The sequence below is a fragment of the Rutidosis leptorrhynchoides genome, chromosome 2 (genome assembly GCF_046630445.1).
Source record: "Rutidosis leptorrhynchoides isolate AG116_Rl617_1_P2 chromosome 2, CSIRO_AGI_Rlap_v1, whole genome shotgun sequence".
NCBI lineage: Eukaryota > Viridiplantae > Streptophyta > Magnoliopsida > Asterales > Asteraceae > Rutidosis > Rutidosis leptorrhynchoides.
In genome coordinates, this window is record NC_092334.1 from 396,890,856 (window position 1) to 396,907,550 (window position 16,695).

Sequence of the window (16,695 nt, forward strand, 5' to 3'; positions counted from 1 at the left end):
ATAACGGTAGCGAACCGTCCGAATGAGGGTTTGTTAAACCCGTATGGCCACACAATATAAGTTCTCGCTTACACCCTGCAAGTGTAACTAATGATAATCGAATTGAGGCATTTTTGTTCTAACTCGCACGTGGAATGTTTGTTTTCACACTTGTGTTCAAAACATAAAAGTAAGTAGTACAAGATGTAACAAAGTATATGTTTTCTCAGCCCACGATTTAAAAGTATAAAAGTTGTTGAAAAGGTGGGACTATGATCTCACCTTGAGCGCGAGAGTTAATAAAGTACTTCAACAAGTAAACGCGTGCAAAGACAAAGCTAGTCTTGACCTAAACATATAGGTTATATCAATATCGGTAAGCACAAACGGTCAAAGATGTTCAATTAGTCCTATGGCTCGTTACGACTCGATTATATTAACATGTGAATCAACTAGTCAAGTTTCATGCAAGTTACAAGTAAATAATCATGTTAGAAAGGTTGCATAAGTATTTGGTTAAGTTTGACAAAAAGTCAAACTTGGTCGGGTCAAAGTCAACGGAAAAGTCAACGGGGTCGGGTTGGGTATCCGACAATTTTTCTAAGTTATATAATCATATATGAGCATGTTGGCCAAGTTTCATGTTAATCGGAGGTCCGTAGCATAGCAAACATTTTACGTCAAAAGATCAAAGCAAACAGCCCATTTTAGTGTATCAGGACGGTGTCCCAAAAATCAGGACGGTGTCCTGATATGAAGAGTGGGACGGCGTCCCAATTGTCAGGACGGCGTCCCAATATGAAGGGTGGGACGGCGTCTAGGAGGTTGGGACGGCGTCCCAAAAGGCTTACAGGTCCTGTTTGCAGAAAACACAAGGCACGAGCCAAACTTCAATCAATCCTAGTTTATGATCTGCAAACAATCAAGACATGTATTTTATATCACTGGAAAGCTCTTTCGACAAGGAACACAACTAGATACATTTCCTAAATCAAATTTATCATTTTAGACAACAAAAATCTCGTCGAAAGTTCGTTAAACGTTCCAAAACAAGGTTTCAAGTTCATCAATTGCAATTCAAGTTTCGGGAATCCAATTTATACATATGATATGCCGTTTTGAAGGTAATGAAACATGTAATACAACTAAACACTTATCAATAACATTAACAAGCATTCAACGCATCAAAAGTTCGTTTTAAGAGTTGTCAAACCCTAACCAAAACCTCAAAATCACTAATCATGTTAATGTAAGGTTTTCGTGTCAATCCACACACCAAAACGAAGCTATTGAAGTAACTAACACTTTGAACACACAAACATTAACATCTAAACACATTTCATCATCCAAAATCAAAGATTAAGCATACACTTTTCATTTTCAAGCTAGTTACACCAAAACATCAAGATCGAGCATACAAATCATATATTCATGTTATACACGAGCCATAGACACTAACTAACAACATATCAAGTCAAAAACATGAATTTGAGAAATCTAGAGTTTTAGAAATGTTACCCAAAATCGGTGTAGTTAGTATCAAATCGTAGAGGATGACGAGAGGATTAAGAATATGTAGTCGGATTTGTTGTGAGCTTCCAAGATCAAAATTAGATGATGAATTTTGTGTTTGTGTTCTTGAGAGAAAAGGAAGAAAGAAAAAGAGAAAGAAGATGGTGAAATGAAGTGTGTGGTGGTGAGGAGTCACTAGTTAGCCAAGTTTACCCGAGTGGCGAGATTAGTCCCTCAAGTTTGTTGTCGGGTGCGGGAAATAACCAAACGAATATTTTTAAAACGCAAGTTAACGAGAGATGTTATAATCGAGTAACGGGATTATCATGAACACTAGTTAACGAAGTGCACGAGTATAGGTGACAAAGGATGTTATTTAAAAAAAAAAGACGGTGTTAAAATAATTTAACGGAAAAACGCGGGATGTTACATTATCCACACCTTAAAAGAAATTTCGTCCCGAAATTTAGTTGGAAGTAATAGTCGATGTCTCTTCCTTGAGACCTTGCATTGTCAATGCTATGAATAAGCGAAGATACGTCCTTGGGCATTCCCACGAATTTGGACAGTCGGGGTTTTATGTTGTATTAAGGCTTGGTTTTACGATCCACAGTTTCAACCGGTCTTTCTACGAAGAGGAGTTGTTATCAATAGTAAGTTTATCTAGAAGGATAGCACGTTCCTGTTCCGCAGGACACGTATCTAAGTTTGTTACATGGAACGTAAGGTAAACGGAAACTTAATTGAGTCGGAGGTTCTAAACGGTAGGAAGCGGTTCCAATACGCCCCAAGATTTCAAAAGGATCAATATTGCGGATATAAATTTCCTCGATTTCCCGAAACGGATTACACCTTTCCAAGGTGTGGTTTTCAATATTACACGGTTACTGACTTTAAATTTGAGAGATTTTCATCTAACATTGGTATAACTCCTTTGGCGACCACGGGCCGTCTTGAGCCCTTCTCGGACTTGAACTATCTCAAAGGTTATTTCTTGAATGATTTCGGATCTGATGATTTGCTTGTCACCTACTTCGGTCCAACGAATAGGAGAACAACATTTGTGGTTATATAAAGTTTCGAAAAGTGCGCGTTAACACGCGAGTGGTAACTACTGTTGTAAGAGGGATCAACTAAAGGCGACAACACAAGTTTGTAACATGTCTTTCCAAGATGTAAATTGTTCATTTGCTTAGCTCGTCTGTTTGTGGAAGATACGCAGTACTCACATCTAAACGTGTTCCGAAGGCTTCTTGTAAACAAGATGTGTAACGAGTATTTTCGATCCGGGATAATTGACAATGATACACCGTGTTGGAATATAATTTCTTAAGATATGCTTGGACAAGTTAGTTAGGGTTCGAAAGCGTTTGTTGGAACAGGTTTCTTGTCGGCTACTGAAAAATGTTCGTAAGGGCTAGTCACCCTCGTGGAGAATACTAGTAACACGTGAAGGGTCTCTCTCTCCATTGAGAAATTATATAAAAAGGTTTCCGTATACAGAAGTACGAGCGAAAAGATAGGAGTGAAATGAGAACTTAGAATAGGATGAGTTCACATTTTGAGGTAGCCATATCGCGCATCTAGTGGCCAAATGTTGAGACTTGGTGGGAAACGAGATAGTACACGTAGTTGTATAGCTCGGGGTTGAGTAGTAGTTGGCCATATAACAGAAGCACAAGGACGTTAAGTCAAAGAAGAAAGGGGTATCCTTGGATTGTGTGTTATCTTTGGTCCCAGTAATATCAGACGGTAATAGTGAAATAGCATAGCTATGTATCGTGGTACGCGATGACGAGAAGATTGATCGGATCTACAGTTTAGTATTCGAATTCTTCGTGCAAAATAACGAATTTTAGTTACGTTAATTTTGAGTCGAGAGAGTATGCCTTTCGGCGTTCATGTAGAAATATTTCCATGTTTGAGTTCCATCTGTTGCTATACGATTTTAACTAGAAATGTTGGTGTGAAGAATCACGCTCAAGGTTCGAACACGGAGAGGTTTAAAGTTTTCCCTTAGTGAGTTAACGAGTTTAAAAGTCGGGTAACACGAGAAAAGTCAGAAATGAATCTTCGGTGATAACAGGCGAGATCTAAGATTTTACGAATACAAGTCTGAGTTGAGAGAGTTTCATGATTACGTGTGGCTTGATTTCGAGATTGATTGTAATGCCTTGACCATTAACATCATGGTCTAGAAAATTTGACTTCGTTTAACAGAAATTCTCACTCGGAGAATTTGGTATAGAGTTGCTCTTTTCTCAAAGTTCGAGCGTAAGATAATGATGTTGTTCGTTTGCCTTCTTTACTTGAATAAGTTAAGATGTCATCTATAAATATGATAACAGATTTGTCTAGATAAGTTGCATACGTGGTTTAGGAGGTTCATGAATACGGACGGAGTCCTAAATAAATCAAACGGTACTAAGAGGGATTTACAACTAACGTTGCGAGCTCGGCAAATGGCTTAGGAGACATCGTCTCCCTTAACCCCCAATTGATGATAACCAGAACGGAGGTCGATTTGGAATACACGGGATCCACGCAAATAATCATGAGGTAATGGATACGAGGAAGAGAGTATTGGTTTCCAACCGAAAGTTACTTAGTTCACAATAATCTATACATAAATGTAGGGCAACAATTTCTCCTTAATGAATAGGTTTTGAGTTCCTTAGTTCTATAGGTGTCGAGTCCAATTTCTTAACGCATATCCTCCGATAAAATTTATAGGCACACAATATTTTCCGTCGGTCACTTAAATCGTCTAAGTAGTATCTGGGGGAAAGAGGTGGAATATAAAGAGCACGAGTCAAATCCTTGGTTATAAAACGTCTAACGGTACTCGAATCGAATAAGTATGAAATATACGGTTTGTTGTGAAGAAACGTACCCGTGACTAGTCCATCATCGTCTCGGGCATCCTAGGTGTCGATGTTGTAAGTTCAATGGCGCGCGTTGGTTTTTGCTTTATTCTTTGGGCATTCATTCCTAAAATGACCCGATTGGCCACATTTGTAGCAAATACTCGGCTTTGGTGCGTCGGGCCCCTTTTGAGTGACGGGGGCGGTACTTCCACAATACTTGGCAATATGACCACTACCTTGGCACCGATGGCAAATTAGCTTGCCACATTCACCAAAATGATGCTTGTGGCATTTGTTGCAAAAAGGTCGTGTCCCGGCATAACTTTTCTTGCCGACGGGGGTGAGAGGTTCCTTGGCAAAGTTGTTGTTGTAGTTGCTCGATTGGGGGGCTTCCCATTTTCTTTTGTTGTCACCCGACTCATCCTCGGCTTTAGGTGCCGGCACTTCAATCTCATCTACCGTTTCGATCAATTGACGGGCCATATTCAGGGCCTCTTGGTGATTACTGGGTTTGGATGACATTACTCCTTGTTTGATGCTCTTGGGAAGACCATCCATGTAAAGTTCAACCCTTAGAGGTTCGGGGGTCACGAGGTTTGGGCACATCAAGGATAGCTCAGAAAATCGTTGATTATATGCCTTTAGGTCATTCCCGACCGCTTTTAAAGTTCTTAGTTCGTGTTCGAGCTTACGGGTCTCTTCGCGCAGGAAGTATTAGGTGATCATCTTTTTCTTTAAGTCGGCCCATGAGAGAGTGTGAGCTTCATCGATACCCACCGACAGCACATACGTATTCCACCATGTGAGGGCGATACCGGCGAAAGTGTGGGTGGAATATTTGACTTTGTCTTGGTCCCGACAACCGCTTATGCTAAAAACGGCTTCTGTTTACTCAAACCATCGGGTGAGCACAACCGGTCCTCCGGTCCCATCGAAGGTGTGAGGTTTGCACCCCATGAAAGTTTTGTAGGAGCAACCCTCGTTTGAATTACCGACTCCATGGTTGTTGTGGTTGTGGTTGTTATTGATGTCGGAGGAGATACTAGCCATAGCCGCACCTATGGCGGTGGCTATCATGCGTTGAAAAGCTTGTTCGGAAGTTTCATTACGTGGCCCGCGACGGGGAGGCATTGTTCCTTCAAGACACAAGAATATCGTTGATTAGTATTCTCAATAATACTAATCATGATAGGGAATGATGATGTAGAGAAAATTTTCCTTGACTCGCCTTAAATTCTTTATGTCATAATGTCGGAATGTCCATATGAATCACCGTAATATAATCCCGGAAATTATATTACCCTGATTCTCATGTGCATTTAACATTACCTCATAAAGTCAAGGTGGCGCATCAACAAAATTTATCAACGTAAGATCAAGATCGAATACGAGTTAGATATGATAGAAGAGTTCGAGTATAGATGCACAAATAGTCAAGTAATTCCTACTTCAGTCTATATGCCAGTTGTAGTCTAGATTCACCTATGTACCCTATGACTCGGGGTGGACACAAATGAACTCTAAATCCCTACAACCAAGGCTCTGATACCACTTGTAGCGACCCCGACAAATCGTCAAGTGACGGCGTCGACTACGTAGGTCCCATTACCTGGTCATAAGTCTTTAAAACAGACGTTTGACCCAAAATATGTCGCATCCATTCAAGTGTAAAGATTATTTCAAAGTTTACAAAGATAATTGACCACAAGTTAAGTTACAACGTTATAAGTACAAATGAAAACTATGCGACACAGTTTAAATAAGTTCAAAAGATGCTCCAAAATGCATGTATACTCGACATCCAAGCAAGTATCAAAAGAGTGCGGAAGCATGTATCACTAAGCATTCAAAACCTGAGAAAACATAGAAGAATCTGTCAACGAAAACGTTGGTGAAATCATAGGTTTAGTGAGTATTAAACGTTGTTTTTGAACCACAAGATTTTGTATTTCCATAACGTAGATTATCCAAATCATTTGCATTCCAAAAGTGTTGTTATACGCGAGCACTCAATTATCAAAACTTAACCAACGTTACCCCATCACACAGTGCTAGAACCCACACTAAAACACAAAAATATATTTCATCCGCATAACGGTAGCGAACCGTCCGAATGAGGGTTTGTTAAACCCGTATGGCCACACAATATAAGTTCTCGCTTACACCCTGCAAGTGTAACTAATGATAATCGAATTGAGGCATTTTTGTTCTAACTCGCACGTGGAATGTTTGTTTTCACACTTGTGTTCAAAACATAAAAGTAAGTAGTACAAGATGTAACAAAGTATATGTTTTCTCAGCCCACGATTTAAAAGTATAAAAGTTGTTGAAAAGGTGGGACTATGATCTCACCTTGAGCGCGAGAGTTAATAAAGTACTTCAACAAGTAAACGCGTGCAAAGACAAAGCTAGTCTTGACCTAAACATATAGGTTATATCAATATCGGTAAGCACAAACGGTCAAAGATGTTCAATTAGTCCTATGGCTCGTTACGACTCGATTATATTAACATGTGAATCAACTAGTCAAGTTTCATGCAAGTTACAAGTAAATAATCATGTTAGAAAGGTTGCATAAGTATTTGGTTAAGTTTGACAAAAAGTCAAACTTGGTCGGGTCAAAGTCAACGGAAAAGTCAACGGGGTCGGGTTGGGTATCCGAAAATTTTTCTAAGTTATATAATCATATATGAGCATGTTGGCCAAGTTTCATGTTAATCGGAGGTCCGTAGCATAGCAAACATTTTACGTCAAAAGATCAAAGCAAACAGCCCATTTTAGTGTATCAGGACGGTGTCCCAAAAATCAGGACGGTGTCCTGATATGAAGAGTGGGACGGCGTCCCAATTGTCAGGACGGCGTCCCAATATGAAGGGTGGGACGGCGTCTAGGAGGTTGGGACGGCGTCCCAAAAGGCTTACAGGTCCTGTTTGCAGAAAACACAAGGCACGAGCCAAACTTCAATCAATCCTAGTTTATGATCCGCAAACAATCAAGACATGTATTTTATATCACCGGAAAGCTCTTTCGTCAAGGAACACAACTAGATACATTTCCTAAATCAAATTTATCATTTTATACAACAAAAATCTCGTCGAAAGTTCGTTAAACGTTCCAAAACAAGGTTTCAAGTTCATCAATTGCAATTCAAGTTTCGGGAATCCAATTTATACATATGATATGCCGTTTTGAAGGTAATGAAACATGTAATACAACTAAACACTTATCAATAACATTAACAAGCATTCAACGCATCAAAAGTTCGTTTTAAGAGTTGTCAAACCCTAACCAAAACCTCAAAATCACTAATCATGTTAATGTAAGGTTTTCGTGTCAATCCACACACCAAAACGAAGCTATTGAAGTAACTAACACTTTGAACACACAAACATTAACATCTAAACACATTTCATCATCCAAAATCAAAGATTAAGCATACACTTTTCATTTTCAAGCTAGTTACACCAAAACATCAAGATCGAGCATACAAATCATATATTCATGTTATACACGAGCCATAGACACTAACTAACAACATATCAAGTCAAAAACATGAATTTGAGAAATCTAGAGTTTTAGAAATGTTACCCAAAATCGGTGTAGTTAGTATCAAATCGTAGAGGATGACGAGAGGATTAAGAATATGTAGTCGGATTTGTTGTGAGCTTCCAAGATCAAAATTAGATGATGAATTTTGTGTTTGTGTTCTTGAGAGAAAAGGAAGAAAGAAAAAGAGAAAGAAGATGGTGAAATGAAGTGTGTGGTGGTGAGGAGTCACTAGTTAGCCAAGTTTACCCGAGTGGCGAGATTAGTCCCTCAAGTTTGTTGTCGGGTGCGGGAAATAACCAAACGAATATTTTTAAAACGCAAGTTAACGAGAGATGTTATAATCGAGTAACGGGATTATCATGAACACTAGTTAACGAAGTGCACGAGTATAGGTGACAAAGGATGTTATTTAAAAAAAAAAGACGGTGTTAAAATAATTTAACGGAAAAACGCGGGATGTTACAGAATGATCATTTGTGGTTCACATTTACTTATCCAGTTTATACTCTTTTTAAGATTAGCCATATATATATATATATATATATATATATATATATATATATATATATATATATATATATATATATATATATATATATATATATATATATATATATATATATATATATATATATATATATATATATATATATATATATATATATATATATATACACTAGAAAAAAAATTCGACCGCGCGTTGCTGCGGTTGTATTCCACGCGCGATCGAATTTGGATATACGTTGTTTGGTACCTAATATATCTAGTAGGTTGGGTTGCTTGTTGGATGTAACGACCCGTCAAAATCGCTATTGACTCGGTACGTTATTCATTGATTTCATAGTGAGGTTTCGACCTCTACATAATACGTTTTGTAAACATTGCATTCTTTTGAAAAGTCACACCATAAATCAATATCTAATTCCAAGGTTTTTGACATCTGATGATTTCTACATATAGACAATCACCGTAAATAATAGTTTACAATAATACATCCGTTGACAATGCAGTTAAAATAAGATACATGATGATGATTTTGTGAATGCAAAGTTTTCTCGAATAAAGCATGTATGACTCCATGCACATAGCTTGTATAACGTATAAGCAAACAGCGGAAGACTTCTAGGAACCTGAGAATAAACATGCTTAAAAGTGTCAACACAAAGGTTGGTGAGTTCATAGTTTTAATATTGCGCATACTCTGTATATAAAGGTGGATCACAAGATTTTAGTTGTTTCATCCAGAAACGTTTATCAAAATATTCTACAAGATTGAGCACCCTGGTAACTAAACTTTAACGTTATAATAAGTACCCCTGTTTTAACATACATGCAACCAACATGTACAATACACGCAATTCAACGTGTACTAAATTCAAATAGCATACGTCTATTTTATAGTTCAGGCTAGGGTTTCTATACCTGGAACAGACGGGGATGTCAAGCCCTATGGATCCATATATAACTACTCGCGCCCACCAGTTCTTATAACTGGCAGTTACTAGTTACCAAAGCTAAGGGATTTTTGGTTCAAACTCAGTGTAGAATTTAGTATGTACTTGCGTCCATTGCGTTTAAAATAAAGTGCATGTATTCTAAGCCCAAAAATATAGATTTCAAAAGCAATTAAAAAGGGATCTATAAACTCACGTATCAGTATTGTGATTCAATATTGCAGGAAAAGTTTGCAGATGCAACAGAGATGAAAAATGAAAGGTTAGCCTTTGATTCACGATCAAAACCCCCAAGCAATACCCATAACCTCCTTAGCTATAACCCATAATTTTCTTAGCTTTAACCCGTTTGAAAACCCGTTTTAAAATCACTCGAGCATAACCCCGTCGTAGTATTTTATGTATACGTAACTAATATTAATAATACTACTAATGATAATAATAAGATTAATAATAATAATATTAATCTTAATAATAATAATAATAATAATAATAATAATAATAATAATAATAATAATAATAATAATAATAATAATAATAATAATAATAATAATTTAATAAATAATAATACTGAGTAAAATGGTGATCGTGTGTGTTGTGTATGTTTTTAATTCTCTGCAAACACAATGTGACGACATTCATATATATATATATATATATATATATATATATATATATATATATATATATATATATATATATATATATATATATATAATATAATTATAATAAAGTAATAATAAAATAATAATATAGAATCAAACGTGGGATTTAAAAGCCGCCCATGTTTTGTCATTTCTACCGACAGTTTTCACGGACCGATATTTCGTACTCTGTTGCTAATAATTGACGGATAAAAGTATAAATAAAAATAATTTCACTTTTTATAATTGAATGCATATATTTATTTTGGTCTTAAGCTTTTATAAAACTACTTGTAAAAATGTCCATTTATTTATAAGATTACTATATACGTTCGATGTAGAGTGTACGTACTAGTCTGCTGATCATTCTATGCCACAATAAATCACAAGATTCATTTAATCGAATGAATTTTAAAATTTTAAAAAGTCGTATTTCTTAAATACTTCAGGGGTATATTATGTAACTTATAATTAATAATTTCTATCATGCCGCTTTCATGTGAATAGTAAATTAATTAATTTTGTTTCATTTACTATTCATATGAATAGTAAATGAATTAATTTCAATTCAACTATTTAAGTTACATTGTTGTACGTTGTGCTTTACAGCTTGTACATCTTTGATTTAATTGCGTTTTTCTTATAAATTAAGAAAAATTACATCATAAAAATAAAACGATTAAATATGTAAAAATTTTAATTTGAAAATTGCATCATTTAATAGTAAATTTTTATCATTTCATATATAAATATTATTAGCATTTTTCCTTATATATATATATATATATATATATATACACACACACACACACAATTATATAACTATCACAAGTTATGGCGTTCGTGAATCGTCGGACAAACAAGGTGGTCAACCGTTATATAAAACTCATTTAAAAAAGTTTTAAAACTTGACAAAATACATTACTTATCATGATGAAAATATTAAATCATATAGAGAATTGGTTTAAATAAGTCGAAATTTTTCGGGTCATCACAGTACCTCCCCGTTAAAGAAAATTTCGTCCCGAAATTTTGACAGAGGTCATCATGGTTGATTGTAAGAATATTTTTATGAAGAATATAAGTTGAAATTTAGAGTTTTATCACCATTGAGTAATATGGATAAAACAATTCGATTACTCGAAGCGTATGAGAGAAGCTTTCGTAAAAGAGTGAAAATGATTAAATACATGTTCGTTGATAATGCTAAAAACGAACATATATTTCATAGCATTATTCCTCAAGAAAGACAAGCTTTTAGTTGCAATTGTTCTATTTACAAGTGATATTCGTTTAAATAATAAAAGGTGAAGACAAAAGACAGATTCGACGAATTGAAGACGCAAACGACCAAAAAGCTCAAAAGTACAAAAGACAATCAAAGAGGTTCCAATTATTGATAAGAAACGTCTCGAAATCACAAGAGTACAAGATTCAAAACGCAAAGTACAAAATATAAAATTGTACGCAAGGACGTTCGAAAATTCGGAACCGGGACCAGAGTCAACTCTTAACGCTCGACGCAACGGACTAAAAATTACAAGTTAACTATGTATATAAATATAATATAATATATAATTAATTATATTAATTATATATATATTATATATATATATTAAAAACCGTCGGCAGAGAAAGACTCCAAGGGTGTGAGCTGTAAATTCATTCTCCGCGACTCGCAGAGTTTGAAGAGGATTTCACCGCGAGTCGCGGAGCCCCAAAAATCGAAAATCCCTATAAAGCCAACCGAATTCTGATCACAATTCATAATCTTTTTTCCTTCTTATCATACGTAAACGATATATATATATATATATATATATATATATATATATATATATATATAATTTTAATTTTAATTTTAATTCTAATTCTAATAATAAGGGTATGTTAGCGAATGTTGTAAGGGTGTAAGTCAAAATTCTGTCCGTGTAACGCTACGCTATTTTTAATCATTGTAAGTTATGTTCAACCTTTTTACATTAATGTCTCGTAGCTAAGTTATTATTATGCTTATTTAAAACGAAGTAATCATGATGTTGGGCTAATTACTAAAATTGGGTAATTGGGCTTTGTACCATAATTGGGGTTTGGACAAAAGAACGACACTTGTGGAAATTAGACTATGGGCTATTAATGGGCTTTATATTTGTTTAACTAAATGATAGTTTGTTAATGTTAATATAAAGATTTACAATTGGGCATCCCTATAAATTACCATATACACTCGATCGGACACGATGGGCGGGGTATTTATATGTACGAATAATCGTTCATTTAACCGGACACGGGAATGGATTAATAGCCACTAGAATAATTAAAACAGGGGTGAAATTACATTCAAGGGTAATTGGTGTAATTGTTAACAAAGTAGTAAAACCTTGGTTTACATGCAGTCGATAACCTGGTGTATTCATTAAATAAAGTATTAAAACCTTGTTACAATTCGAATCCCCAATTAGTTGGAATATTTAACTTCGGGTATAAGAATAATTTGATGAGGACACTCGCACTTTATATTTATGACTGATGGACTGTTATGGACAAAAACCAGACGGACATATTAAATAATCCAGGACAAAGGACAATTAACCCATGGGCATAAAACTAAAATCAACACGTCGAACATCATGATTACGGAAGTTTAAATAAGCATAATTCTTTTATTTCATATTTAATTTCCTTTATTTTATATTTAATTGCACTTCTAATTATCGCATTTTTATTGTTAATTTATTTTATCGCACTTTTAATTATCGTACTCTTTAATTATCGCACTTTTATTTATTGTTATTTAATCGCATTTTTATTATTCGCAATTTCATTATCGTTATTTACTTTACGCTTTAATTTAAGTCTTTTATTTATTTAATATTTTACATTAGGTTTTAACTGCGACTAAAGTTTTAAAATCGACAAACCGGTCATTAAACGGTAAAAACCCCCCTTTATAATAATAATATTACTTATATATATGTTTGTATTTTTATAAAAGTAAATTAATATAGCGTTGAGCTTTGTTTAAAGATTTCCCTGTGGAACGAACCGGACTTACTAAAAACTAGACTACTGTACGATTAGGTACACTGCCTATAAGTGTTGTAGCAAGGTTTAAGTATATCCATTCTATAAATAAATAAATATCTTGTGTAAAATTGTATCGTATTTAATAGTTTTTCCTAGTAAAATATAAACTATTTCGTATACACCTCGCATAACATCAAGTATTTTTGGCGCCGCTGCCGGGGACAATTCTTAAACGCCGGAAGCGCAACGCTAATAAAAAAAAAATATATAAAAAAATATATATAAATCTAGTTTTAAGATTTTTATTTATAAAATTATAAAGTGATTCTATTTTTATTTAAGTTTTAAATATAAGTTTTATTTATACACATATTATTTTTTTTATAAACAAAAAAAAAAAATTAAAAACAGAAAATAAAATAAAAAAATTAAATAAAGAAAAACGCGTAAAATTTCAAACTGCTCCAGATCTGAAATTCTGAACCCCGCGACTCGCGGGGTTTTCTTTATAAATTATCGCGACTCGCGGAGAGTACCTGACACACGAACAGAAGCCCTAATTCAGCATTAATTACGGGTATTAATTAATTATTATTATTATTTAACCCTAATCGTTATTATTATTATTATTAGTTTTATTTTAAGATTTACTTTTTATTTAATTTGTTTTATTTAGTATTAATTAGTTTTAATTAAATTATAAAATTAATAGTTTAATTAAATAAAAAAATATAAAAATAATATTTTTATAAAAATTATACTTTTTACAACTTTTTATATATTTTTATATTTTGTCCCTTTTTAATCGTTGTAGCATAACTTTTGTATTTTTAGCTCATATTTAATTTTAAACTTAGTTTTTGCTATAGTTATTTTTACTCCTAGATTTTTAGGCTTTGCAGTAGAATTCCTTAAGTGCTTTTTCTTTAGACTAAGATTTAGGTGCTTTAGAATTTTGCGACGCCTTTTTAAGTTTTAGTTTCTTTTTAAGTTATTTCCATTTGGATTTAGTTTTTCCTGTAAGCTTTAATATTTTTAGACGACTTTTACTATGTACCAATTATCATTCCAATTAGTAATCTCAATTTGCGATTATAATTTTAAGTTAGTTGTAGTAATAAGGTTAGGTTAGTCAAGTATTTTTAAGTTTTATAAGTTTTTTTTATTTTTCCGTCACCTTTTATTTTTCAACCATTTTTTCTTTTTCGACCTTTTTCGACGAACTCTTTTTCTTTCTTATTTCTCGCTATTCTAGTTTTAGGACTTAGATTTTTTTTATTCTACTTCTTATCTAAATTTCTTAAAATTACGAAAATTTATTTTAAGTGGTTAAATTAATAGACATCAAAATTTTCTGGTTCGTAGTAATAGTTGGATTTGTACGTGGACCGGGTTATTGGAGCCAAACAGTCCTCAATTATATTGAGACCAAACGAATCCTGCCCCTCTGCTGCATCTTTTGGCTATTCGAAACGTGGGCAAAATCAGAAAATTCTATTGATTGGATAACTTATTATAATTTTTCTTTTTTTTTTAAAAACTAATAGGATATTCAGTGAATGCACCGAGCAAGACGTTCACCACCTTTTGTACGTTCACCACCTGTAACTAGATCAAGACATTTAGCAAATATAACCGCCGTTGATTTTTCTTTAGAATCGTCATCCAGTCGACCAAGTACTTCAGTTCAAATTTCCGATAATCCATTTTTTGAACCCGACCTCACAATTGAGAATCCGGAAAATATTCAGGAACGGTTCGTAGATCCTGAACCACTAAACTTTCCTCCGGAGCCACCAATCATTCAAACAGAGATTGTTGAGGAACGAACCATTAAATCAGAATCATCTAGTGATACCGATTCAACAAATTCAATTATGGAGAATCTGGAACCTTTAAGTATGGAAGACCGAATGAGAGCTAAACGCACTGGCCAAGGTCACGCAATTACTCATCCAGACATTAATGCGCCAGATTATGAAATCAAAGGACAAATTCTACACATGGTGACTAATCAATGCCAATTTAGTGGTGCGCCGAAGGAAGATCCAAATGAACATCTACGTACCTTTAATAGGATCTGCACACTATTTAAAATCCGAGAAGTGGAGGATGAACAGATATATCTCATGTTATTTCCCTGGACTTTAAAGGGAGAAGCCAAAGATTGGTTGGAATCGTTACCGGAAGGGGCGATCGATACATGGGACGTTTTAGTTGACAAATTTCTTAAACAATTCTTTCCTGCATCTAAAGCCGTAAGACTTCAAGCAGAAATTGTTACGTTCACACAGAAGCCAAATGAAACTCTATATGAGGCATGGACAAGATATGGAAAGTTATTAAGAGGATGTCCGCAACATGGTTTAGACACCTGTCAAATAGTACAAATATTCTACCAAGGATGCGACATCACTACAAGAAAAGACATAGATATAGCAGCTGGTGGTTCTATTATGAAGAAAACCGAAACTGATGCTTACAAAATTATTGATAACACTGCTTCCCACTCACATGAGTGGCACCAAGAAAAAGACATCATTAGATCATCTAAAGCAGCTAGAGCCGATTCTAGCCATGACTTAGATTCCATTTCCGCAAAGATAGATGCTGTGGAGAGACGAATGGAAAAGATGACTAAAGATATTCACTCAATACGAATTAGTTGTGAGCAGTGTGGAGGACCACATTTGACAAAAAATTGTCTCAGTATTGAATTAACAATGGAACAAAGAGAGAATATTTCATACATAAACCAAAGGCCTGGAAATAATTATCAGAATAATTATCAACCGCCAAGACCGATTTACAATCAAAACCAGAATTATAACCGAAATATTCCATACAACAACCAACAAGGTCCTAGCAATCAACAAGTATCCAATAATACTTATAATCAGCAAAGACCTAATTTTCAAAACAAACCACCACAACAAACCGATGATAAAAAGCCGAATTTAGAAGATATGATGACGAAGCTAGTTGAAACTCAAACGCAGTTTTTCACATCTCAAAAACAAACTAATGAACAAAATGCTCAAGCATTTAGAAATCAACAAGCTTCTATTCAAAATCTGGAACAAGAAGTGAGTAACCTAGCAAGGTTAATAGGTGAAAGAAAACCGGGAAGTCTACCTAGTGATACAAATGCTAACCCCCGGAATGAAACAGCTAAAGCCATTACCACAAGAAGTGGTACAACACTTAAACCACCTGAAATACCTGTAACTTCTGATGAAACTATTCCTACTCCACAAGAACCACAACCTGATCAAGATAAGGAAAAAGAACCGGTAGTTGAGAAGGTTAATGAAGATAACAAAGTTAAGGATAAACCTTATGTTAAATCATACCAACCACCACTTCCTTACCCGAGTAAAATGAAGAAAGAGAAACTTGAAGCCGAGCAATCCAAATTCTTGGATATGTTTAAACAGATAAATGTAAATCTTCCTTTCATTGATGTGATTTCAGGAATGCCAAGATACGCTAAATTCTTGAAAGATCTAATCTCAAATAGAAAGAAAATGGAAGAACTCTCGACTGTTACTATGAATGCTAATTGTTCAGCAGTGCTGTTGAATAAGATACCAGAAAAACTATCTGATCCAGGAAGTTTCACAATTCCATGTTTTCTGGGTAGTCTTAGTTCAATAGAAGCAT